The sequence below is a fragment of the Sebastes umbrosus genome, chromosome 5 (assembly GCF_015220745.1).
Source record: "Sebastes umbrosus isolate fSebUmb1 chromosome 5, fSebUmb1.pri, whole genome shotgun sequence".
NCBI classification, from domain to species: Eukaryota; Metazoa; Chordata; class Actinopteri; order Perciformes; family Sebastidae; genus Sebastes; species Sebastes umbrosus.
Window position 1 is genome coordinate 27,144,222 of NC_051273.1, and position 27,284 is coordinate 27,171,505.

Sequence of the window (27,284 nt, forward strand, 5' to 3'; positions counted from 1 at the left end):
CCAGTTTCCCTGAGCTATTTTAACAACTGTACCTTTAGTTAAGATGAAATCTGGTACAGATTTATACCGTATCTTATCAGAAAACTTTACTGTGGATCAAAAGGTAAAGTATGCATCTGGTCTGAAGTGGGCCTGTTATGTGTTTAAAACGTAGCCTATTTATCTGAACAAATACGTACTCCCTTCCTACCACTTTTTTTGACAGTGTTTATGGTCTTGGCATCTATGTAGAGTTAGATATGAGTTACATGAGGTCAAACCTCAGACCCTCAGCTCCCTGCAGCTCAAACCCTGCTCAGGTTGTATCAACACCAAACACTGGAAGACACACTAAATGGACTTTAATGTTGTCACTACAACCTGACCAGAGTTTAGAGAGAGAGAGATGAGTAAGTTGAGATAGTGCCAAGGTGTGGCACTTTGTATTACACATAGAAAATAACAGGGAAACCTACCAACCTTTTTATTTTTATTTCTGTAAATCAACATTTGTGACACATATTGGCTTCTTCAGAACCCCGTTGTTCCTATAAAACACTGTATAGAACTCCTGTGGGACCGTCATTTGAACGTTTTACTGAAACAATACCAAAGACATGCAGTGTCTTGACATTTTTTGTAGGCTAGCTAGTTAGCTATAACAGATGTCTGTCTGATTGTTTTTGTCAGTTCCCATGTCGACAGCTACAAAGCGGGTGTTAAGCGGGGTTAAAATGTTCACCTGTGTTTTTACTAAATTAAAGTGTCTCTATTTAAAGACATAAGAGCGACAAACCATTATCTAGCCTTGGCCCAAAGCCTCAACAACCATTTACACAGTTTTTCCTCATCTTAACATTGTCTGTCACTCTTTTTCTTCTGACGTTCCTCCCTTCTTGGTTTTCTCTTTCCCCTTCTGGTCATCTTAACCAGTCGACAGAATGTCGTGGGCCTTACAGAGCAAACAAGCACATCAGTCAGGGGTCATCACAGGTCATCTTCAGGTCAGAGGTCAGCAGTCAGTCTGAGAGCAGTTAGGAGAGCAATGTTACTGTCATGCTAATTATGACAGAAGATTAGCCTCACTGGGACATTTAAACCTATGATTGCTAGTAAACTTTGGACAATGACAGCTGTCAACACTGAGTAACCGCTGAGCGCCTTGTAACCCAAAAATGTCTTAGAAATAACATAACTTGTCCAGTGACAAGTTCTTTAAGTTCTATCTACTTATATAAGTGAAGAGTTTTAGTTGTTGTGAAAACAGAGTAGGTTTCTCATTTAATCATAATTCCATGTGTTGGCCTGTTTTACAGCTCTGTACACAAGCAATCACTGATATAAACAACCTTTTAACAGCCTAAGTAAACATCCATAATCTCGATGTACTTGTTGTCTAGTGTTAGTCTCCCTATTAAGATCAAATTGGAAGTGACAGCAGGTTCAAATATTGTCCTTTTTCTTTTATATATTTGGACTATGAATGATGTTTGAAAAAAAGATCTGACCTTGTGTACCAACCAAATATGATGGAATTTGATTTTGCAAAGCAAACTTCAATGCACCATTTGACTTAAAAGCCTTGTATAATATTATAATATACTGAATACTGTATGTCTTGAGGAACTTATTTGGACTACGATTGTTTTTTGCCTTGATTGCCAGGAAATGTGTGACAGGTAGGCTTACTGATGGTATCCAATGGACTCTATTTGTCCATTGCATAAGTTCACGAGGAGGACTAATTAAAGCTGCACCCATCAATAGAAGTATAAGTGTCAAATTACACGTGTAATGTGTTGGTGACGTTATCACCCGTCTCTGCAGTTCCCCTCAGTGTTTAAGCATCTTTCAGCTCATTGTTTTGGTCGTCCGACTTGCAGCTTTACAGTTTTGGTTCATTCTCACCGGTGTCATCAACCCTGTTTCCAGTTGCAGCCGGTACTACCTGCCACTTTATACTACCTGCCCAGCAACAAACATCAGACAAAGTTAGCAACTAGCTAGCTAAGTGGAGCATTTAGCAGCAAGAGAGCCAGATATTTCCCTCAAAACAAAGCTAAAAAAGAAAGTGAATATTGGACTTACATTTCTAAGGTAGCTAGAAATACAACCCCAAATGATTGATGATATTGGTTCTGTAAGTGTCTGCTGGATGTGTAAAGCAACCGTCTAATAACTAGATCTATACCCATACCAATAGCCATATCAACTTTATGTAAGAGATGATGTACAGTGAGCTGGTCATCGTTGTCAAATAAACCCCAACAGGGCAATACGGCAATTTGCGTCGGGGTGGACCCCGAATGCCATCATTGACCAATCAGAATCGAGTATTCAACAAAGCTGTGTATTAAAAGGTGATCATATGTCAGATGTTGTGTTTACAGGGTGTTTAAATGCACATAAGTGCTTTGACTAATTCCCATCATCTTTGATGACTTTTCATATGCAAACCGTCAAACACAAACATTCAGCACACCCATGTTGCTCAATCAGTTGCTCAAATCCACAAAGACACATTAGTTTGGAATGATATTTTAACACATACTTCACCACACAACACACTCCCATCACCTGTCTTTGTTTTCATAATGATTTTCATACCATACAGATGCGTCATGCGTCTTGTCTAATTTAAGAATCTGTTTGTGTGTGTGTGTCACAACCTATCAAAACATCGTGTTGATATTGGATGATCCAGAAAAGTCCCGAAGAACAGAGCCAAGAACAAAAAAATAACCGAGAATGTAAACTATGAATATGTTATGGTTAAAGTATGAATCTAGGGCTGCCCGCTCTTAGTCGATTAGTCGACTAATCGGTCATATTGGTCGTAGTTGATAAAGATTTCTTTAGTCGATTAGTCATTTTTCATGCTGAATGACTTATTTCAAAGAAACGGAGTACATCGAGATTTAAAATGGTGCGTTTGTGTGATTCTTTGTGGAGAAACTAAGTTTTGCAGATCCGTCGTTTAAATCAACTAATTGATTAGTCGACAAAATCGTATGAGTGTTAGTTGACTAACAATTTAATCGCTCTGTAATCCTCCAGATGTGTAAACCCCCCGCCTATTTCCAGCACCTGGGGTATTTAGCATGCATTGCTCCCGGGTTTTGACCCAGGTCGTGTCTGAATTGTCATGACCAGGGATTAACCCGGTCTATTGACTAAAGAAGGGTTGAACATGGGTCAGGTGACCCTGGTCATTGTTGGTGTGAAAGAGGTATAATCCTCTGCGAGTGACCACTTTTATTAAACATAGTCATTTAATTCATTGTATTGACTAGTGAAGCTTTAAGGTGAAGCAACTAAAACACTTGGCTGTAGTAAATGAAAGATCCTGGTCATGGTTTTAAGAAACAACAACTTTATTTATTGGTCTGAAACCCAAATCCCAGTCACCGCCGCCAAACTCACAAGTTACAAGCCCATCCATTACCCTGACCTACACATTCATAACCTTTACCACATTAAATATATGGCACACTACTTCCTTCATGAACATTGGCCTTGTACATAAGAAATCAAGCAGAATCGCCCAACATGAACGTAATTCCTGTTGCGTCACCGTCCTTCAAGCTCGGCGTGAACACTGATATTTTTGAGGTCATCTGTTGACACTGTCGAAGCTCATGGGCGCCTCAGTTACCTCCCAGGCTGCAGTCAATCATCTGGCAGGGTCAGTCGTGGGACAAGGGTTAAGGTCAAAGGTCAGTGGTGTTCATTGGCCCGACCGGCCGCCGGCACAGTCAGTTCCTCGGGGAACCACAGTGACCCAATGAACCTTGACTGCTCACTGGATGAACGGCAGTAGGCAACATTCAAACACACAAATCAACACACAAATCAACCAAACAAGCACTCAGATACGTGCCCTTAATAGCACACGCACACACACACACACACACACACACACACACACACAAGCTTGACAGGTCTGCGTCAGCTCCTCAGAGGTTGTTTGGTGCTCTAACCTCTGTGTGTCTCAGTAAACAGTGTTTTGAACTCTAGAGTATGAAAGAAGAAGTTTATGCTCCTTTCGCTTGTTCTTTTAAGCCCAACACTTTCAATACATATTTATCTAACAGCAAAAGAAACACACAAAAACAGCCACACACACGATCTGTACACACACACACACACACACACACACACACACACTAGAAGAGCCTTGAAATGGGCACAGATTACCTCTCATCTCTGTCAATGGAAGGTTTTCCCCTCTGATTTCGGGACCTTTTTTTTTAGGGCTTTTAAGTAAACTAATCTTTGAGCAAATACCACAGGCTGTTTCTGAAGTCTGCACATAATGGCAAGTCTTAATATATCTGAATAAGAGCAAACAGACTCAACAAGAGGCCCGCTGGAAGTTTGGGATCAAAGCTTCGGGGCACAAAGGCAGAGATTTAGCATGTTAGAGCGATCGTCACTCTTTCACAGCCAAGTATTGTCTCTGTGTTTCTCTCCTCAAGTTCTTTGAATTCCTGCTCAGTGTAAAACGCTTATTGTTATCTGCGGGTTTTAACCGCCGCAAACCGTGTTCTTAAACATCTCTACTCTGCCTTTCAGACTCCCCTCTATTGAAGGAAAGATTAAAAAAAAGAAGACGGGGGGGAAAAGAGCCGGGGAACATCAAAGAGACTAACATTGCGGGTTCATGTTTTGCTGTTCAGTTATTGTCGACAGACTTGACCGGGGTGTAGTGAATCCCAGCACCTCTTTTCTGTGGTTGTGTTTTAAGTGGTTGTCGGTCCCAGTTGCCATGTATACTGGGCGTGTTCCAGGTGTATTTGTGCAGAGTTTCTGTGTGCATAAGCAGGTTCTCGTTGCCATCCCAGCTCCGTTTTTTACTCGTAAAACTGTTTGATGGTTTTGGCATAAAGGTGATCACTCGGTTTGTCATCACAGATGCAGAGTCAGGGCGTTGCACAACACAGAGTTTAAATTATTTTGTTTCCAAGGCAGCAGCCCTGGAGTTATCGCCTCCCACATTACACTAAAACAAACAGGTTTCATTGTTGCGAGGGCCGATCTGTGCAAGCCCTGCGGTCAATTTGATTTTAGTTTGATTCATTACAGTCTATTACATATTGCTTACATCTGATTGTATCTGATAAACGCCTGCAGATTGTCCGTTCATTTATCTCCCGAAGTCTCTCCTGGTCACAGCGCGTGGGAGGATTAAACCACTGTGATGTTTGTATAGCACACCCGTGCAAAGCAGCTGACACATTAACAGTGTGAGTTTGTGCTTATTTGAGTCATGGACTTCAGTCAAGTTTTCATACTTGCACATGATCAACATGAGTGTTGGTTGAGCACAAAAAAACAGAATTTTTTAGACAAACATTTTTAGACATTCAGGTTACAACCTGCCACTTTATTAGGTATACCTTTCTAGTACCAAGGTTGGACAAATTTTGTCTTCAGAACTGCCTTAATTTTTTGTGGCATAGATTCAACAAGGTGCTGGAAAGATTCCTCAGAGATTTTGGTCCATTTTGTCATGATAGAATTACGCATCTCTGTAGATTTGTCGTCTGTGAATTTCCCGTTCCACCACATCCCAATGGTGCTCTATTGGATTGAGATGAAAGAATGTTTAGAAGTGTTGAAGAATACGATACATGCAAGACATTAGTACACAAATGCATTTACTCACAAATATACATATCCTGTTTTTGTGTATACAGTCTTGTAGCCTACAGTATTGACTTTTTCCAGTAAACCTTTGCATACTGTTGAAGTGGGAATCTAAACAGCTCTGTGCGATACACAACAGCATTCAGCTATAAGACTGACATTCTGGTATAGTACTGAAAGCAGTCAGTGTCAACAAAAAGTAGAACAAAACAGAGATTTGCATATAAGTATTGCCTTACTTATCCTTTAACATGTATTTAACATCTGCTACTGTACATTAGGTCTGGGTCGATTCACCTATTTCCCAATTTGATACTATCACAATACTTGGGTGTCGATTTGATATGTATTGCGATTCGATATTACGATTTATTGCAATTTTTGTTAACTTTTCTAACTAGAACATGGGAAAAAGTTGAATCATACAATTCAAGGGACTTTTACTTTGGAACATATCTTAATTAATACAGTAAGAATAATTGACTTTCAGCATACGTATATGTAGTCAGAGATGTCCTGAAGTCAAATATATCAGTCATTGTCAGGAATTATTTATTCATTTTTTTCCAACAATCCAAATATCAAAGAATAAAGACATTTCCCTCAGGATTTAATGGTATTTTTTTTTTTAATTTATAAGGAACATGTAATGTTTTACACTTCTGGTTAATATAATCCAATCAATATTGATTATTGATATTTATTGTTATTTCCATATATGTATTTTGTATATAGTTCCCTTTGTTAGCACCTTATTTTGAAAAATGGACGTAGTCACACATGTATACTTGCGCTAATTTCGCCAAGTCTGTCGCTAGTTCTCCCATCAGCTCTGTTCTTTTTATACGTCCATGGTCAGCTCCATCGGGCCGTTTGAATGCATTTAACATAAATGTCAGTATATGGGTGCTCTACAGTTGAAGCATCGGCTGATTTGACCACGAAGATGAGAGTGACGGCCGGCTTGACCGCACGTTACCACAATACGATAACGTTTCCTGTCCATGACAGAGTTATCATGCAGCTTTAGCCGTGATGTCTAGCTCTGCTTTTTCTGGCAATGTGTGAAACCCAAAGTGTTTCCATGCTTTACTGTATGTGTAGTGTTTACTACTTTAGATTTAACATGTGAGGGTGCAGGTCATATCCTTTTGCCTCATCATGTACTTAAATAAAGCAAATATATTGATTCTGGCATTAAAAAATTGATTTCAAAATCATAAAAAAATTAATTGCGATACATTGGTGAATGGATTTTTTTCCCACTCCTACTGTACATATTAGAATCGTCGAAATGAAACGGACGTCTAAGAAACTTCTCACCTCTCTCTCAACCAAACTGAAAAGTGAAATTGTTTACTGGAAATTGTTCCTCCCTTTCACTTTAGAAGTTGTCTCTGTATTTATTAATCTTCTTTTTCATTTTTTTTTGTATTCTTTTGCAGTACTTCATACACTAATCAACGTTGTGGTAAACAAGGCCTGATCACTTATCAACAGATTACACCGACCAGAGCCTTTTCTTCTTCTTCTGATGGGATTAGTGGAAGATTTTTACAAACAAGAGTGGCAAACTTTCCACTCCTTCACATCTCCGCTCACACAGCTTTTAAGATCTTTTGTGCCACCACCTGCATCTCTTTAAATTCACAACTTTCACCAGAGCTTGGCAGAGCTGATGGTGCTTCCTGGCACATGATAACTTGTTATTTTTCAGAGGTCAGGGTAAAGGATGCAGGGTAAAGTATGATGAGCCTGTGATTGTTGCAGCATGCCTGTGGAGGTCATGAACCGCGTTTGGAATATTTCAGTCTGATCCACCTGTCTGTTGTAATGTCAGTGTTGCTGTGTGTTATTTCTGCTTGTCAAACAACAGACAAACAAAGACCTTTTGAACTTCCCTGAGATTTGTTTGACATATTCAGGTATTTACCTGCATGTGGACCGCAGGAACCTGGGCCAAATTTTACTTTCTACGCCACAGTTCCTGCTTCTTCTTCCTGCTTCCTTGTTTATATACAGTCACAATAACTTAGATTAAAACCTAAAACATATATCGGAAAAAATATATACAAACATACTGTATATGCCCATTAATATAAGCACATATATAGATACCTATATACTATATATACATGTTTTTAAGTAAATATGTAAAAGCAAAAGAAAGAGAGGAGAAGGAAAGTTAATAGAGTTAGTTGCAATTTAAATATTTCTATCCATTGTTTATATCACATAAGATACAATGTATTTACAAGGGAGAATATGTACTGTGCATACAGTATAGAAGTGTAGTCATTTTGCACATGCAGATGTAACCGTTTCACCTGCACCGTTAGATACAGTCGCAGTTGTAGTATAATTATATATAGTTAGTAGGGCTGTCAACCCATTCAAATATTTAAATCGCGATTAATTGCATGACTATCCATAGTTAATCACAATTAATCGCAAATTAATGTGTGTGTTAACATTAACATGTTATTATCGCTATCACTAATAGTTAGTATAACTATATATATTTTGTGAGATGGATTTTGGCTGGCATTGTGTGCACATATGTGTTTATGTATACTGTATATTTGTGTACATACTGTATATGTATGTGCTATGAGTATCTGTATTCTCAAAAATGTAGCCCTTGGTTTCCACTTCAGAGCCAAGCAGAACTAACCAGCTATCTTCTCTTTCTAACTATGAAAAATGTATGTGATAGTAGACATGCCACAGTCTCAGATAGACATTCAATCTCATGCTGCAACCAAAATTTCTAGGTTTACTGCAGGGAACATATATGTATACTATGCAACAACAACAACACCAACAACAGAGTCTACTGGGACAAACAACACAAGTGGTTAGACAGGTTTATAACAAGTTCCTTTAACCGTGTTATCATTAAACCAGTTATTTGGAATACCCAAACTCTCCTTTGTAAACATCCATTAGATGTCACTGAGTTCAACTTTAAATTACAGAGTAACAAAGCAGTGTGTTTTACAGTATAATTATAGTTACACTTTGGATTAGAGGTCTACACTGGTCCAAAATGTAGGACCTAGTCCTAAATTGATCCATGTAAAACCTACCAGAACCCCAAATGCATTCATTTTCAAAAAAAGAGAACAAAAGGAGACCCATTTTGGACCTGTCCTAAGTTGGGTCCTGGGTCAGGGGTTATAGACACTTGGAACCAAGTGGACCCATGACAACCTCTACTTTGAATAGATTCACCTTCAGTTTCACTTTAAAATACATTTTGTCGGATTATCTGGTCACTCTTATTTATTTGTTTATTTACACTAATTAAAGGCAGGGTGGGCGATCTTGAGATACTAGCACTAGACTTTTAAAAATGATCCAGCTGAAAAAACTAACCCAGTGTTGCCAACTCTTTTCCAATGAAAGTAGCTAGCAGCACTAGCTGCTAACTAGCTCAAAAGGTCCCTAAATCGTGCGAGAAAGTCGGCAAGTCGGCATCACAGACAGTCCGTCGCTTCAGGCCTCCCTCCAAAGCCGACACCCCACGATTATCAGTATGAACGTAAGTACAGTATATCATTATGAATTTGAACGACGAACATGTTAGTACTCACAGCAATTCAAGTTAGCAGCTTGTGGAAGACTCTGATACCGATACCGGATCGGATATCGGTGACAATTAAACAAACACTGGTATTGGATCAGCACTCTGTATCGGTACATACCCATAGCCCATGTATCGCTATCGGTATCGGGATTGAAAAAGTCAATGAGTGCATGGGCAGAGTGCACACAAGCATGTGTGATTGCTGTCGGGATGTAACAAGAATTTTAACAAATATCACAAAAATGTTTCTAGAATCTTTACCAAGTTCAGTTCAGTTCAGCTCATCTTTATTGTCCCTCAAGGGGAAATGTAGTTTAATGTAGAAGGCAAAAACACAATATACAAAAGAGGACATGAGACATTCCTCAAATCTTGACTAACGACTAAAGTGGAAAGTCATTAAAAGGCACTAAATCACTGAGAATCAGATCAGTTGAATCAGCTACATAGACGGAAATTCAAATGAATTTCCTGCTTTGTGTGAAACCATGGTGATTGTTTGTGTCTGTTTATGTTTTATTGCTCTTACTGTAAATAGCTGCTGCTTGATTTACCTGAACGTTCATTTTCATGCTTGCCTGTGGCTGCAGGTTGCCACCTCTAAACAGCGCGTTGCCCTCTGTTTGCACCTGAGCTGCCAGGTTACATCAGACAGACAGACAAACACACATTGGCGAGAATGCACCTCGGCTGGCATTCAGCGATGGGTTATGGCATGCCTCTGTTTTATAGTTGCGTTTTGCCACGGAAGAGTTTCACCCTGATGCACAGTGAGAAGTCTCTCAGGGGTTCACAAAGGGTTCGTCAGCCTACGACTATGCGAGTGTGTAAGCATGCGTGTGTGTGTATGCGTGAGTGTGTGTGTCTGCGCGTATAAACAGGTGAGCCACAGGGTGATTATGCTGTCAACTGCTGCTGAGTCATACACATCTCCAGCAAGTTAATTAGAGGTGGCAGAGCATACCTGGTTTTTCACACACACACATACAAGTATACGCAATCACGTTAAACACAAAAGAATTACAGAGAGGTAGGCAAATGATATATATAAATAAACTTGCGTGCCATCTTTTGGTGCACAGTCAACACTTTGAAAGAGTTTGACATCGTCATCCGAGGTGCATGTACACTTGTATGCTTGTGTCACTGTTTCCAAGGAAAGCCCCACGACTTCTCATTCAAACAGATTTCTGGTTAAAGCGGCGGCATTCTGAGAAATATAACAACTGCTTATTGTGCCACCATGTGATGCTGTATATTAAATAGACATGAAGTCAAGTCTAGATAATCAATGCTTTGTTTAGTCAACATCGCTATGCTAACACTGTTGTTAAAGGAACAGTGTGTAGCATTTAGAGGGATCTATGAGCAGAAGTGGAATATAATATTGATACAAATGTTTTCTTTAGTGTATAATCAATACACTATTCGCAATAATGTGAATATTACGTGGCGAAAAAGTGGCATACTTTTTTTTCCAGAACAAGGTCAATTTTTATTACCAATCAAGTTGTGTGGATCGTGTTGAGTTGTGCCTATAACAACAACACGAATGCTCCGTAGTCCGAACCAAGACAGCAAACAATTACTCCTTTCAACCTTGACAAATGCAGCATAGACCAGATCTACTTCCATTGTTACCTTTCACAATAAAAGCGCTAGACATATAATATTCTCAGGCGAGTATTTCGCATCTTCGTGTTGTTTATTCGTCACACCCCCGGTGTGTAAAGGCCTTAAGGCTGGCATTACTCTATATTTTTTATTTTTGTCCCACAGACATCATCCCACCAATGTCAACCCTATAATATCGATATCAAAATTAGATTTATAGTAAACACAGGTGCTATACTCACAGGTGCTATACTTGTGTCCCCCCTCACATTTCCCTTGACTTGCTTTTTCCCACTGTAGCTGAGCACATGACTGACAGTGAAATCCTCAGGGGACAGTTTCATCACTACACTGACATGTACAGAAAACGTCTACAACAGCAGATTACATGAGTCAAAATCACTTGTCTTTGTCCTTGTTCCGTTGTTGGTGATTAGATGACAGGGTTTACAGTTTCTAGAAGGTGAGATCTTTCATTGCATAAGAATCCCTTTTGAGAGCATGCAATGCCCCGGGGGTCATTTTGTCACAGAAACCGAGTCACACCTATGAGGAATACGCCAGGACAATGGGCGTTTATGTCCTTCTTTCATGTGGTCTGTGTGAATATACGGCATCGACTCATACTTGTAGCAACGCTGAAGGTGATCATTAAATCTGAGCTGGTTCCCAAAAATAAACCGTGGCAAACTCTCATGTTGCTTCGTAGTAAACACTGGTCTGATTTGCAGGTTAAGAGACACATATGGGACGGCACGGTGGTGCAGTGGTTAGCACTGTCGCCTCACAACAAGAAAATGTAGGGTTCAAACCTGCTGGAGTGGAGTTTGCATGCTCTCCCAGTGCCAACGTGGGTTCTCTCCAATTCCTCTAGCTTCCTCCCACAGTCAAAAGACATGCAGGTTAGGGGAATTGGCGACTCTAAATTGCACACAGATGTGAATGTGTGAAGGGTTGTCTGTTTATGTATGTCAGCCCCTGTAACTGACTGCCGACCTGTCCAGGGTGTACCCTTCCTCTCAGCTCCAGACCCCCCCCGTGACCCTCTAAAGGAGAAGCGAGTATAGCTGATGGATGGATGGTTACATGTACGGTATTGGCATTGTTTAAACTTGAAGAGCTAGTGCTATTTGATATAGTCTCACGGGAAGGCGTATAAATAGCACAACATTACAAGGACATTTCGCCTGTCATGAGGACGCATTTTAGCCTTTTCCTGTGTCATTTGTATGCCCAACTACGAAACTACGGTAACGTTCGCAGTTAGGCTTAGGCACCAGTACCACTCACTTAGGTTTAGGCAACAAAACTACTTAGATTGGTTTAGGAAAACGTCGTGGTTGGGCTTAAAATAAGTATGTATGAGTAAAATACGTACGGAAACAACGTAACATAAGTACAGGAAACGGGTCACTAAAAAACATGTCACTAACGTAATTTACAAAACAAATAACCTGTCTTGAACACAGGTCTCCAGGTTAAAAGTCCTGTGTTTGTTGGACCTATCCATCTCCCCTCCCGCCCACCATGCATTTACATTGCAGTCATTAAAGACTTCTTCAGAGACAAGATTTTGGACTTGTTTTTGCAATTTTCTACCTGACTATCAGACTTTAGTCAACCCGGGGCTTAAGTTCCTTTGCTCTCAGTCAACCCATGACATCATTAGAAATAAAACTACTGTAGTTTTCGTTCATTTTTTTATTCAACAGTCCAGTAGCAAATAAAAAAATGAGTCCAAAATGTAAATTTTTACTTAAATCTGACAATATGACCCCTTGATCTGAAAGATACAATTAAGAAAACGTGATCAACTTTTTAATTTTTAATGTAAAATGATAAGCAAAAGATCTAAATGAATGTATACGGATTTAGATTTAAATACTATACCAGTAATGTTGCATGTTTTACACTATTTAATATAAATAATCTGTATGTTACATTAAAGCTAGCCATTCATTTAAATCAGCCATTAACTTCCATACATATCAATATCTCTTGAAACGTGTTTGTGTTGTATAATCGATCACATTTACATGAACATTAAATTCAGCAATTTTTGTCAGAGGCATTATTTGCGGTGCCCGTTTTTAAAATGATTTGCATTTACAGTTTAATTATTGTGCAACATCACAATAACTTTGAAAGAAAACAATACAGACTCGACCTTCACTGTGATGGATATCTACTTTAAGTATTACTGTAAGATTCTGATAATTGATTTTCATTTCATTTGGAAACGAAAGCAATTCTTCCCTGGATAGAACAAATGTATTAAAAAATCTGGATCTCTATGCGTTTGAAAATGGTCAACAGTAGCCTGTGAAGTATTCATGATTTGTAATTACATAGATAAAACTTGAAACATTTAGCAGCGTAGTTGTTAAAGTAAGAACATCTTTGATGTGTCTGTTCATTCAATACATTCCTTTTTCACAGGGCAAAGAAATACTTTCCCATTAAACATTGCTGTGGTGTAATCATGGTAACCATGGTCCTACAGTAAGTTTCATTACTGTATTTATACTTATTTACTGTATATATACGTTACGTTGCAGAAAACCTTTTAGAGAGTCCACATGCGCCGGTGACTGAATGCTATAATAACCCTGAGCAAATCTATAATGCCTGCATTTTGAATTGTAAACTATAGCGAGTCAAAGCTCTGTTTCACATTTTGCATGTTCAATTACAGGATGCATTTTTCATAACTTCTTGACTTAGGTTTTCCCTGGGTGTGGATGGAAATACAGAGAACAGTCCACCTAAAATGTAAACAGCAGTTTCTCATTTCTCTGCCTTAATTTCAATGTAAACCAAACCAATCGCTCCCCCTGCTCGCACTCAAACCACCAAACTTGATGGTTTCTTGGTGTTCCTTGCCCCAGGCCACCCATTTGGCACATCGTCCCACTCTGTGTGGCTCATTACTGTAGTAGGTCCCAGAGGAAAGGAGGAGACACACAAAAAACACTGTAATGTGCTCTATTTTTTTTTTTGCCATGTCAGGTTTGCTTTTGGAAAGTAGGAAGCTCTTTAGTGATCAGGGTATTTCTTTTGCATCTGTCAGAGGCCAAACAAGAGGTGGAGAGTGTTGTTCTTTCTCCCGTCAGTTGCACCAGCTTTTTGTATGTTCAAACTGAAGACTTTACTAAGAGAAGATTTATGCATCTCTGAATTCAAATGGGTTACACCACATAAACTAGTTCTTATGTAGAGCTTAGTTGTTACTTAACCACTTAAAACCCACCTTCCTGCCTGCGGGTTAGGGGTAAGGTTGGGGTAAAAATAATGATCAACAATGGTTTGATGATGGTATAAGGATTAGTGTTATTCTTTAAAAAGTGTGAGTCTTAAGAGGTTAATATTTACACCCAGTAACTGCCAGGTATAATGGGTGTAGCTGAATGAACCAACTGAAAAAACGAACGCTGGCTTGCTAATTAACACTATGACCCGTTCAGAGTGAAGACTAAAAGAAGTAATATAGAATATTGGCAACATATGTGACTTGATCAAAACTCATGTTTACTGAGATAATTAATCAAGTGAGAAGTAGGGTCATTTTCTCATAGACTTCTATACAATCAGACTTCTATTTCAATGCTGCAACCAGGCGGAATCTGCTGGTTTTGAAAAGTGAAGCTAATGCGGAAGTGCCTTAAACTTGCATTCTTTCTAATGGCCAGCAGGGGGCGACTCCTCTGGTTGTAAAAAGAAGTGTGATTGTATAGAAGTCTATGAGTTGTGACTTCTCACTTGATTTATTACCTCAGTAAACATTGTAAACATGAGTTTATGGTCTCAATCGCTAGTTTAAAGTCTTCTCCAATACAGCATGAAGTTCATTTAGTTCATTATGGTCCCATTTAGAGTCAAATAGACCATAAAGCAGAGTATGCTTTAGGGCATGGCTACCTTGTGATTGACAGGTCACTACCACTGCGTTGTTCGGTCTGAGAGTTGTCAGTGTTGTCTTACAACGTTAACCCTTTCACAGTTTGTTATCAGTACATGAAAGTTAATTGTAACTTTCTGGTTATCTAAAAATGTCTTGGTCAGCGTTCGGTTGTACTTAGCTCCACCCTCTCGTTTCACTTCTGGTTGCAAAAAACCAAGATGGCGACGGCCAAAATGCCAAACTCGAGGCTTCAAGACGGCAGTCCATAAACCAATGGGTGACTACGCTCACTTCTTATATACAGTCTATGGCGACAACCTGATACAGTAAATCACTAGTTTGAAAGTAGCTCGTAGATACAAAGAACTCAGGAAGGACTTTACACATGATGGATTTATGAATACCTGGTGCAACCCAATCTGGCAGAACAAGAAGGATTAACTGAACTCACTGTACTCTCAGTTTTCACTTTTGACCTCGGCTTTGATTTCTTCACTCGTCTGTCTATAGGTATCAAAGCTCTCTGGGGACAACGTGTAGCTGGTTATGCCACACACTGCTAAACGTGACCCACTTCACATGGCAACACAACTAAGACCAGGATGTGGCCTTTTACATAAACTGCCATACCACAGCTTGTAATGAAACATCCTCTCTGAGAGTATAAGGCTAAGACTCCAGGGTGTTTTTTTGTGAAGTGACACTACGGTCTTATCAATTGAAAGCTGCATACTGTCAACTGTGAATATCATTTCAGGAGCAGATACAACACAGACAATTCAGACAATTTATTATTCATTAACCTCTACCGTCATTTCTATTTGCATGGATAACAAGATCAATACGCAATGAGAATTCATGCTCTTGTAAAAAATTATAAAATACACACGGATTGCTGCAGTGACATTCGGCCATATTTGGTCACCTAAGCTCTAAAACAAACTGTCCCCGGATTACACCGCTATAAAGCAATCAGCAGTAGATAGCATGAGCTGTATTATCAGCCTATTGAGCAATTCTTCCCCTCAGCGGGTGTGTTGCCACTGTGTTGGCCCGAGCCCACAGGTCATCTGTTTCTCTGTCAACACAGATAGGGCTTTCACAAGGCCAAACGCTGCCCTGCGCTTGTTAACCAATCCATATTGGGAGCCAGGCGGCAGAGGATTGACACTGTAAAGCCATGGCACACACACATACACTGCTACCGGGTCTGATAATCTTATAGTGTAGCTGGTATTGATTTATATTGAGGTTTACTGGCGATGTTATAATAATGCTGAGTGTAAAATACAGCAGAAATGTGTCATTTTTTAACCATTATTTCCTATAACTGACTTGAAAGATCAAAAAGATGAACACACCGACTGTAAAATAATACAAAATATTTCTTTAATTTCACTGTAAATCACTAGGGCCGTCAAAGTTAACGCAATGATAACACGTGAATGCAACTTTGCTTTAACACCACTGATTTCTTTAACACATTAACGCAACTTGTGATTTTTAGGTTGTAGCGGGCTCAGTTTTAAAGCTAGATACTGGCATGAAACTAGAAAACATAATGAATGCATCGGTACCAACCATGTCATACTATCTTGTCGCGAAGGAGGCTAAATAACACCTCAAATTTATGCTAAATTTTGGCCATGAAAAACTGACATGGCCAGTTTCAAAGGGGTCCCTTGACCTCTGACTTCAGGATATGTGAATGAAAATGGGTTCTATGGGTACCCACGAGTCTCCCCTTTACAGACATGCCCACTTTATGATAATCACATGCAGTTTGGGGCAAGTCATAGTCAAGTCAGCACACTGACACACTCACAGTTGTTGTGTCATATTTTTTATGCTAAATATTTGCCCACTCCCATGTCGATAAGATTATTAAATACTTGACAAATCTCCCTTTAGGGTACATTTTGAACAGATAGAAAAATGTGCGATTAATCACGATTAAATATTTGAATCGATTGACAGCCCTATAAATTACATTACTATATTGTTTGTGGACAATGTTTCAGACTAAAGACAGGTAAAAAATGGGATAAATTTACATGACTAAGCATGTTTTACAGTAAAACAATCATGTGTAGACTGTGTGGTCACAATATGTGTCAACATTATCGATTAAGGATGATAAGTGGTTTTAATGGCTGTCTGTAAATGAATTAGCCCATGGCCACACATGACAAAGTTCACCACTTTATCTAAATATGTGATATTACTTTACAACAGCCAAAAGGTCAACCACAAAAATACCCAGAACATGTTTAGTGGTTTGAAATGTTACATAATTTCTTACATGACTAAGCAAATGTAAATAATGCACATTTTCTTCCATGTTGTATTTGACCTTAATTTCCTTTTCCTTGTTATTGTGAACCTTTGACACACCCAAGCGTCTTTTTTTATTTTTATCAAACACGCATTTGGATGGAGATAGATACTGTATGTATTAAAGGCCAATAAGCCAATTGCAAACGCATCAGAACTGAAAACATGAAAACAAACCTACTAAAATCACATAAATTGTACAGCTATTCAGCTCCATTTTGTGCAATCAGCACAAACCCTTAAACACAGATTAGGTGTTTGGTGGACAAACAGTCATTCGAAAACCACAAATTGGTTTTAGTGATGAAAGGTTAGCTAATGATTAAGTCAAAGCAACTTAAACAAGCTTGGTTAATCAGGGTGTGGTCGAGGTTAATACAAATTGTACTTAGATGTGAATCACCTGAGGTGTAGTTCCCTTCCGTGTGATTCACTGATGGAAAGTACTGATTTGTTTGTCATTTGTTAATGGCTGAAAAACTAACAGTTCATGTTGCCTATTGAGCAGAGAAAGGCAGCACTTTTTTTTTTTTTTTATATATTATGATGCATCAGTGAGGATGTTGGAATCGCAGGTGATGGCTCAAATGATATCCTTTAAAAGTTCCAAATTGGCAAACTTAGTGTGTGTTGTTGGCCTTGCAAATCTCAAGAAAACTTGGTTCTTATGCAACATCACAAAAATGTAAACAAAACAACTTGAGCAACAGAACCGTTGCAAAATTCATTCACAACTTCAGTTGCTGGAGATTAGAGGATGATTCAAGCAACCGGAGCGTTGTGGTTTCTATCGTCACCTCAGCAGCTGCTTTGCTGCTTTATTACATGAGGTTTGAAGAGCTACTCAGCCAGCAAGATTCCTTACAGTTAATTACAGTTATATGGCACTTTTTCACTATGTTAAAGGTAACGTGTGTAACATTTAGGGGGATCTAATGGTCCAGTGGATCTTGGCAGAAATGGAATATAATATTAAGTAAAGTAAAGTAGGTTTTCTTTAGTGTATAATCACCTGAAAATAAGAATTGTTGTGTTTTTGTTAGCTTAGAATGAGCCGTTTATATCTACATACGGAGCGGGTCCTCTTCACGGTGGCCACCATGTTTCTACAGTAACTGTTGCTGCATTGGCTTATGTGTTCGACCAATCACTTTACATTTATATTTTTTAAGGGACTAGTCCAAAACTATTTGGTTAAGGTTAGAAAGAGTTTTCCATTTCTGTCATGTCCAAAAGAAACCAACAGTTGCTGTTGTTAGGAAACATGACACAAAGCACGATCACTTTGTATTCCTTTATCAGCCTGTTTTGTCTAATCTTCATAATTTTATTAATCTATATTCAGCTTCTCAGTTTAGTTCCTGAGGCTCATAAAATTCTTGGATAAATTGGCTGATAAATCCCAAAGTAAAAATAGCCAGATGATTTGCTATCCACCCAAGTAGCTACTACATGTTATTCAACTGACGTTTAGATTTTTTAAAGTGTAATTTTGTGAAAGTAATCCATTCAACTTTTAATTATACAGTGGGGAATCTGTTGAATTGCTGTTCATCATCTTGAATTGCCATTGGTCAGTTTCTAAATGTTTTTTAATTGTATTTTTAGATATGGGTTAGCGGTCGAAGGACTGGGTGCTGTGCTGGCATTTGAGGGGCTCACAGCTTTCCTTTAACCTTTTGTCACGCTGATGCTGCTCAAAACAATGAGTCAGTCAGGTACTTAACACGTGTTTCAAACATTTGTCTTTCCACGCTGTTGTCTGGGAGGTGGATTAATGAAGCCGGGATACTCCCAGGTTTCACAATGCTTGGCTAGATATTGAATATGAAGAAAACACATTGTAAGCATCCAGCTGCAGCCAAGCTGTATGAGTCACCGAACTCGGGAACTTTTCTGAGACTCAGCAGCTCGACACAAACACGGCCGGCGGATTGAGCGGTTGCACACACTCCATCTGTCGGCCTTGCGCTGTCTGTGACAGGCTGCAGTGTGACTGGACGTAGAGAGCCGAGGCTACTGTAAGGTCAGGTCAGGTCAAAGGAAACTTTTTTTTTTAAATATCTGTCTCCGAGATTTCTGCCTTCATCCCACAACAATGGGAGGGAATTTTGCTTGTGGTGCTCACAGCATTGATTTTTGTTTTTTTCCCCTCAGAAAAAAGTGTCCTTGTTACTCTAGATAATCCACAGAACCCGCTGTTAACACTTTAAAGGGGCCCTATGGAGTTTTCTGGTAAACAAACATAAGTCATGTTTATATTCAGTGTTTCTCACTAGAGCACATTGTATCCTTGAGGTTTGGCAAATGTGTGTGAAATGTGAATGCATTTGCTCTCTCATTAAACATTTGCAGAGCAGATTTTTTTGAATATTCTAAATCCTGCATTGTAAGCATCAAATCAGTAAAAAAATCCACGTCTGGGCTTTGTCTAGACCCACAAGTTTCCAAAACGTGCGAAAACTCTCACGAGACTCTATCCGCTCTCACGAGACGCTATCCTAACCATAACTATTCAAGGTCAATTCCTAACCTTGACCATCTCACGAGAGTTTCGCAACTTGTGGGTTACATTCTAGACACGACCCCATGTTTGTGAGCTTGCAGTTTTCTTCTTCCTTGCCTTTGTTGGCGTATTGTTTTGCTTCTTTGAGGTTAACTTCCACCAACTGTCAATCAGTGGAACAGCGTGACACCAGCAGCAGGAATGTATATTGCCTCACACGTACGCAAGTGTGTCCTCGTGCACGTGCATCAAACAAACCAGGAACCCACTTGTAAAAACATTGCTCCGTAGCACTACTAGTGGTGAAAGCCTCCAGAGGGCACCTTTAAGTTCCGATGAAAAGTGTTGATTGTGTTCTGGGAATTATCCGGATTAAATGTACAGTGACATTACCTTCCGTCCAACAGAACTGCCCCTAAAAGGATGTAGTGTGTAGATTAAAAAGTGGGTTATAAATATATATTAAACAGAATGATCACAAACTGTTAACAATCTATGAGAGCAATTCTGCACTTTGTAATCTGGTACAGTAATTGAGTTCTACAGGAATGAGTCCTAAAACTCGGAAATGAGTTAGCATTTTAGCACTTCCGGTTCCCTCGTCTGGAAGCCAGTGGGTTTTTTGAACTGGTTCTTAGTTAGATGCCTGAAATAAGGTCTGTGGTTAACACAAGAGATTTTAACGTTTTGTTTTACGATATAGAATACGTCAGTAAATATCCCACTCGTGAATTTTGAAGCCTTAATGTGTCTTAAAAAAAGACGGTTGCTGACATGTGGCTAAATGAGACTACTAAACGTCATCACGCCGACTCGTCCGTCTTTACAGCCTCGTTGTGTATACTCGCGCTCATGCAACAGTGGTGTAGTTTGTTTATAGCCTAACATTAGCTTTTTACTTCTGGTGATTGCCTACACACTTCAAAAATCAAAAAAGTGGTGTTCATATGAGAAGATAATCTTATGGAACAAAACGTCTAAGTATAATAAATGTGTATTTTCTAAAATAATCCAAAAGCCAATGGAAAAAAATCCCATTGGCTTTTTGTCGAGGGAACCAGGGCGATGCTAACTTTTGGCCTGTTTGGCCTACAAATATACGTCATCCCTGGAGCACTCTATATTGTACCAAACAAATGCACAATGCATCATTGCTTCTCGTGGGTGACAATGTGAATTCACAGGTCTGAGCAAAGGAGTAGAGCAAGGAAACGTATCTTTCAAGTAACATTCAAGTTTCAATGATTGTGAATAGGAGATGAAGCAATGTATTCACAACATCTGGCGTGAGGGTGACTGCACCTTAAGGCCCAGTTTGTTGCTCATTGGTCACCTTTTTTAGTTTGACAGGTGATCTGCGGTGCATCTCCATTTTTAGCTTTTTTCACCGTGCACTCCACGACAAGAATATGTGGCCACGTCACCATGCTGCTCTGGCCCACTATAACAGTACAAGTTGCTCTCTCTGTCTGAAATACGTTGAGATCAAAAGCCTTTCTTCTGAGTGACGTCTCTCTGTGTGAACAGCTCATAGTGTTTCTGGAAAGAGAGGATGTAGTTTTTGAAGCTGGTGAGCACCAAAAACAAAATCACATTCACCTCTTGTATATTGGGGTGGGTGCAGAAATCTTAGGGGCAGATATCTCAAAATAAAAACCTAAAACTATTTGCATGGTTAGATACGACTTGAAGTAAATGAAAAAATATCATTTTGTAATGTGGCTGAACCAACTCTTTAAATCTTATTGATTCCCAACCACCAAGGAGGGTATACATAAAAACAGACAAGGATTTATAAACTTTGTAACATGAGATTTGAAACATATAAAAGATGCAACTTAATATCAACAAGAAGCTTCTAATGTATAGCACGTTCAGAGTGTACACAACTGCAAATAGTAGTTTTTGTTGTTGGAGCACAACAATGCGCTCAGTCATTATTATAAGAAGGATGAAACTTTAATGATCCCCATGGGGAAATCATATTGTAAATATGAAAAGGATGTTTTTCCGAGTTTGTGAGGGGTGCATCACAGCAACAACATAAAGAGCAAGTTTCCAGCCTTTGTCATTTTAATGTGGCTCGGCGGTGTGTATAGGGGTTTTGGAGTTTTAGACCAAATTTCACTCGTCGTCGTCGCTGTTGTCTGTTTCCCCTCTCGCTGCTCCGTCGCCGCTGACTTCTGTTTATGCAGAACGTGGCGGCTCGGCTTCATCTGCCCCTCACAAAGGAGAGCAGCTTGTATCGCTCTCTATGTTAATGGCTCTCCCTTTGTTCGTGTGCTGCACATGTCGATAACTCCCGGCTTTAATCCAAGGCCTGTGTCTTGGGAGTAGCACATTCCCGGTGGCGTGCGTGCAAGGATTAGCCGCAAGGGTCGCTGTAACGGCGTCTAATCTACAGCAGGCCTGTTCTTCAGCGACTCGCTGCCTTGAATACATCTGTATAGCAAACACAATAAGGGTGCTAGACATCCCCGCTCTGCATATGCACGGCTTTATTACCTCTCACAATGAGAGGCAGGTTTTTGAGTGGCATGGAGCTTGTCGTGCATTCCCACAACTAGCAGGTATTTGTGTGTCTCTCGCACTTTTAGCTGCATGTGTTCAGGTGCTTTCTGGACTGCTGAGAGTGAGATATCAAACAAGAAGGCTGTTTATCTGCGCAAACAATCCTTTCGTGACTGGAGTCGGTGATATCATGCATGAACACATGCACATTCTCCCACTAACAACAGCTAAGGTCAGCCCTCTTGTGTTAGTAGCGGCACGCAGGCCTGAGTAATGAGTGCAGATACACTTCATGTAAGCTGTGGGTGTTACCTCCAGCCTTTGTTTGCCCAGTCACTCAAACACTTGCAGGTTAAGTGGAGGTACATGTTGAGGTTTTTTGTGCCCTGATCTCCCCCCTCGTCTTGACTGATCGACCCAGAACCAGGAGTTCACAGCTCCCCTGTCCTGCAGGTGAACCATGAGAGCTGCTCTCGCATGAGGGTGTTTTACATTGTAAAGATATTAGGTGTGTCTGAGGGCATCTGGAGTGCGAAAAACCTCAGACTGACAGACGGAGAAAGACAATATGAGAGAACACAGCGTACCAGCCCTTGTTTAGCTCGCTAGTTCAGCAGGTTCACCCTTTTCCCTCAGGCCCATAGTGTGTGTAGACTGAGGTCAAGATAGAGCAGAGGAGGAAGGACAGGAGGACCAGGAAGGACACATTTTGATTTAATTTGTTTGTCCTCCTAACACATGATGAATCAGTTTTGGAATTCGTAGCCTACTGAAGTCTTTTTTTTCCCCAGTAAAAGTAGCAAGATTACTGTGGGAAATTATTCCCAGTGATCACACATGGCTAAGCACATTTACCCAAGTACTGTAAATGAACTGAGTATTTTCACTTTAAGGTACTTTGTACGTGTACACTGCTACATTTCAGAGGGAAATATTGCACGTTTTACTTTGTTTGACAACTAGTGTCACTTTGCAGATAATGATTTTTCAGAAAGAATTCATGATCAGTTTATAAAATATGATGCATTGTTATGGATTACCCAATACAATATCATATTTAAAAGTAGTTCCCTGTAAATAGGTTGCAACATTAAAATACAGCTGGCATGACTTGCTTGTAATACTTACATACTTTTACTTTGGGTTAGGGTTTGAATGCTGGACTTTTACTTATAATAGAGTATTTTAAGTGGGGCTGTAAAGAAGGATTATTTCCATTAACAATTAATCTGCAGATTATTTTCTTGATTAATGGATTAATTGTCTACAAAATTGCAGAAAAGTATAAAAAATGCCCTTCACTGTTTTCTACAGGCTAACTAGACGTCTTGCTTGTTTACTTGACGTCTTATTAAATAGTCAAAAATCAAAGATATTCCATTTCCTATCATAGAAGTCTAAAGACAAGCAGCAAATCCTCAATTTGAGAAACTGCAACCAGTGAATTCTGAGCATTTATCCTCGAAAATGTCATAAACAATTAATTGATTATCAAAATCTTCTGTCGATCATCTGTTCAATTAAACAACTATCAAATTAGCGTGAGTTGTGGTACTATACCGTAAGAAAAGGATCTGAAGGATCTGTTTTTCCACCGCTGAATACTACTGTACAGTATGTGTATTACCACATGTCTACTGTAAAGTACTCATTTAGTTTTGCTATAACACAAAAAGACTATATTTGCATTTTTTGGGGATTTGTTTGCATTCAGATCAGCTGATGAAGGAAACAAACAAAAAAAAAAAAAGAGAATGAGTAAGAGGGAAATAAAGAACTTATCTGATGTTGAATGTAAAACCTGAAAGTAAATCTGTCAGATAAATGTAGTGGAGTAAAGAACACATCACATTTCAATCACTCAGAAAAGGAGTGGATTAAAAGAAGAAACTGAAATGCTCAAGTAAAGTAATACTACCTTAAATTTGTACTTAAGTACAATATTTGAATAGAACAGATAAAGTATGTATGTATTATAGTGACAAGGTCTCTCTGTGATGGAGATTGAAAATTGAAGCAGGGAGGTAAACAGAGAAGCAGAGAAGCTGGAGGGCAGGGACGGAGTAAAAGCGAGCAGAGAGAGGTTTTCGACACCTCTGTAGCAGCTGGCTCTGCCAGACACGCCATCCTGCGTGGGTTCACTGACAGGCATTACTTCACCTGCCCTGTGGTTACCCAGCGAGAGACCAATAACACACACATACTGTACAGACAGACTTCACCACGCAATACTGTCACATGTACATTCCGGGAGATTCACTGGAGCCTAAAGACTCATTTTAAAGAGCTTTGAAAGGGTTGACAGTTAGCAAAACACTGTGTCTGAAAACTGAATTTTATAGGTTTGCTCCTCATCAACCCGCCCTCACACCACGATCTTGATTTCATGCAAGATGTAAATCTTGCTTTATTTTGGAAGAAGATTAGAATGAATTTAGAATGAAGATACTATAGAAAATCTAAGGAATCCAAATCTCTCTTTAAGGTACATTTTGAACAGATAAAAAATGTGTGATTAATTTACAATTTAGGGCATTTATATTTTTAACATTATTTATCTAGAAATTAACATGCTACTAGTTGTGTAATGAATTCATCGAATGGTTAGATTATACTTTAAAATCTCATGCAAACATGAAAATTTCAGTTCAGGGTTTGTATTTTATGTCCCAAAGGCACTGTCGTTTTGCCACCATACTCCCCATAACCGCACAGAAAAAAATGTATGCAAATAACACACACACACACACACGCACACACGCATACAAAAAAAGAAATCAAATTAACTAAGTGATTAAAATGTTTATTTATTGAATGGTTTATTTTATTGAAATGCATTGAATCCACACACTCCTGGATGTAAACCCAAACACATCACATGTTCTTTTTTTTGTTACACAATGCCTGTTGGGTTTGTGGAGAAGGTGACAAAAATAGAAATGGGTATTTCACAGGCGAAGGCCTCGGGACATGTGGCAGCGTTACACAATATACAGTCACAGACACTCTCAGGAGACATTACAAACAAAAGCAGCCCCTGGGAACATGACAGTTACACAATCCAGCTTCTGAGTGACTTCTGAGGTGGCTGTGTTACGTGTCCCAGTTATATAAATTATCCCCATCACATAACAAAACAACAAATGTGAGATGGGACCGCGTCATCCATATTGGCGTATCACTAACACGCTGACTTACATAAATGAGCATCAGCCAACTCACACGGACTCCCGGGGGAATCAGTGAGGGGTCGTCAGAGCAGTCGGTCAGTATCATGTTTAGCCTGTTCACATGTGTACCACACACACATTGTTATACTCCACAGTATGGGTTAGGTGTCAGTCATAAAGATCTGTTTCCATTTGCATGTTAACGGCACAGACTGTGACATAACTGTACATAATACTGACTTCAGACCTTTGCAACACTTCTTTCAGAAAATCTTGTTTTTACACTTCAACTCTAAAAATGTCATCTATCATATAGTTTCAGAACCTAAAGGTGACAAAAATGATTACGGAACAGATGGAAATCAATGCTTAGATAAGATAATGTTTCTCCAAGGCAACAAGCTGTGAATGTGCTTGTGTGTCTGTCATAACTCCAGCTGTTTTGGATCAACTGAGTCAAAGTCCGGTTCTTTTTGATGTGATCTTCCAGCATTTTCAGTCATGTATCAAACAACCCGATCTCATGGAAAGAGTATAAATAGAACGACTTGAGGATGCATTTTAGCCTTTTCATGTGTCATTTATATGGCACGCAACAAAACTACAACTTCCGCAGTTAGGTTAAAGGCCCAGACACACCAACCCGACATCAAAGACCTAGCGGCGATAAAAGCCGACCATTGCATCGCCTCACGTCGCATTTGTCTTGGCCCTCTTTTTTTTTTCCTTACCAGGAGGGATGAAATGCTTGACGGCCACATTTAGTGTACATTTTTGCTAAAATTGTTTGCGTTGGATTCATTATGCAAGTTCCCCCCTTTAAAGACATAGTTTAAGGTGATATAGTGTTTACAGCAGCATGCTTATTGGTTTTATGACCTTTCTACTAATGCATGATAATACAAGCTGACTAGTGTTCAGCAGCCTGCTCATTTACATATATCTATCCCTGTGTCCTTAACTGCACTTCCAGTGTGTGTAAATATGTGGCATCGAGGTGTAAACCATTAAATGGGACATGGCTTCAGCAGAAATGTCTTATAATGGGTGTGTGGCCTTAGGGCTAGGCGGTGAACTTCATGAAAAAGGCACAGCCGTTGGTGTGTAGGTTACCCACACCTAAATGCTGATGTGTATACAATGAGTCCACAATGTGTCATAAGTACCAGGGTATGCAAACCTACAGTACCCACCTGTTGATGCAGATACAATGAGCAGTAATCGTTATATGCTGTAAGCAGAGTGGTACACTTCTCCCACATGACATTTCACCACGAACTGGATAGTATTTGGGTTAGTATATTCAAATACAATCTTTGAGATTAATGCAACACAGTTTGTGATATGATGGATATTTAGACTTTGCTTAAACACTCCCTAAATTGATATATCTTGTGCTAAAAGTATATTTGTATTACTGCATGTGTGTCAAGTATATTTTATCAGAGTTGCAGTGTTCTTAAGTGCTTTCAGGTACTAAGTCAGTTTTACTTTGGCAGTCAATAAGCATTGTTTTATATTAATGCAGAATAGACTTACATGTTTACTTTGATTGTACTTTACTAGCTGTACTATACTAAATGAAAGTGCCCTTCTAAATGTGCTTAGGTGAGTTCAAATACTAAATCTAAAGGTTTAAAAGTTGAACCCACGGCCTTTTAATCAACTGAGCTATCTTTTTCTTAGTCTTTATTGAGTTACATCAGCTTTCACGCAGAGAATAATTACTGTATATATGGAGTACAACTGAAATGTGAATATGAGTTCAAAACAGGAAAACAAGTCTTGTTTTTTTTTGTTAAACAGAGACGCAAACATGGGATGCACCTACTGATCAAATCACTATAAACAGATGCCTTTTAAATTCCACCCATACCTGCTTATACTGTGCATGGTCACACATGCTTTGAGCGAGGCGTACAGTAGCACACCCTGAAAAGGTCACTGAGTCTATAGCAGGGTGCCTTTTAATTAAACTAAGAAGATTATTTAAACATTTTGTCAAAAACTGATAGATGTACCAAACTCAAT

At 39.3% G+C, this 27,284-nt stretch overlaps 1 protein-coding gene across 2 annotated transcripts in view; it reads left to right on the forward strand.

Annotated features, from left to right (window-relative positions):
- The window catches only part of exoc2 (exocyst complex component 2), a 150,351-nt gene that overhangs the window by 43,533 nt on the left and 79,534 nt on the right, over positions 1-27,284 (forward strand). The gene's annotated exons all lie outside the window — the stretch shown is intronic.